Source organism: Apis dorsata, unplaced genomic scaffold (assembly GCF_000469605.1).
Source record: "Apis dorsata unplaced genomic scaffold, Apis dorsata 1.3 scaffold_525, whole genome shotgun sequence".
Taxonomy (NCBI): Eukaryota; Metazoa; Arthropoda; class Insecta; order Hymenoptera; family Apidae; genus Apis; species Apis dorsata.
Window position 1 is genome coordinate 593310 of NW_006263748.1, and position 786 is coordinate 594095.

A 786-nucleotide genomic window follows, 5' to 3' on the forward strand; every position below is an offset into this window, starting at 1 on the left:
TTTGTCAGCCGGGGAAATAACGAGCGCGTAACTCGATAAGATAAAAGGATGGAAAGTTGGGCTCTGCTAACGGTCCAGACTTGGCCTAATTTTTCGCTACACCGAATCCACGGAGATTCGTGTCGTTCGGAAGGGAAGAAAAAGGACGAAGGAGTTAAAAAACCGAATTATTACCATCCTCCTTCCCTCGATCATCCGAGACGATCGCGTCGTTATCGCGGCGCGCTGGTCGTCCCGTGGCAATCGCAAAAACCAAGAAACGGAGGAAGGTGTCTGCGCGGCGAGGAGGAAGCCGAAAGTTTCGCTTCGCTATAAACTACAAGGGAGAGAGGGAAGAGAAACACTTTTATCGAGCGGCAACACTCGGCAAACTTGGTCGCGAGATAGAAGAACTCTCGAGAACTCTTCGACTTGTGCCGTTTAACGCACCTTCGTCTTCCACGTGTGCGCTCTAACTCCCTTCGCTAATTCTAATGTTCTTTACCGCCATCGTAAGGTTCATAAGGAGAAACGTATCGTTCGAGAAGAAGAAGAAAAAACTCGATATCTACGCGTTATCGTGCGTTAAATACGATACACTTGACGAAGCTGAGTTTTCAAGTTTTAATAGATTCACCGACCTAATTGCGAGCTCGAGAAAGATAAAAGTACGCCGAGTTGGGGAAAAGTTGAAGAAATAACGTAACGGGAAGAAAAAAAGAAAGGAAAGGAAAAGGAGAGAGAAGAGAAAAGAAGAAGCAAACGAGTCACCTTTTAACCGTTAACGATTAACGATATATATATATA

General features: G+C 45.3%; 1 protein-coding gene across 2 annotated transcripts in view; it reads right to left on the minus strand.

Annotated features, from left to right (window-relative positions):
* The window catches only part of LOC102672766 (synaptogenesis protein syg-2), a 75923-nt gene that overhangs the window by 68419 nt on the left and 6718 nt on the right, over positions 1-786 (minus strand). The window contains exon 1 of one of the 2 annotated variants that reach the window (XM_006620699.2): positions 541-551. The exons of the other annotated variant lie outside the window; for it this stretch is intronic. The gene's annotated coding sequence lies outside the window, so the exon portion shown is untranslated. Of the gene's footprint in view, positions 1-540; positions 552-786 lie in introns of those variants that run through there. 2 annotated transcript variants of the gene reach the window in all.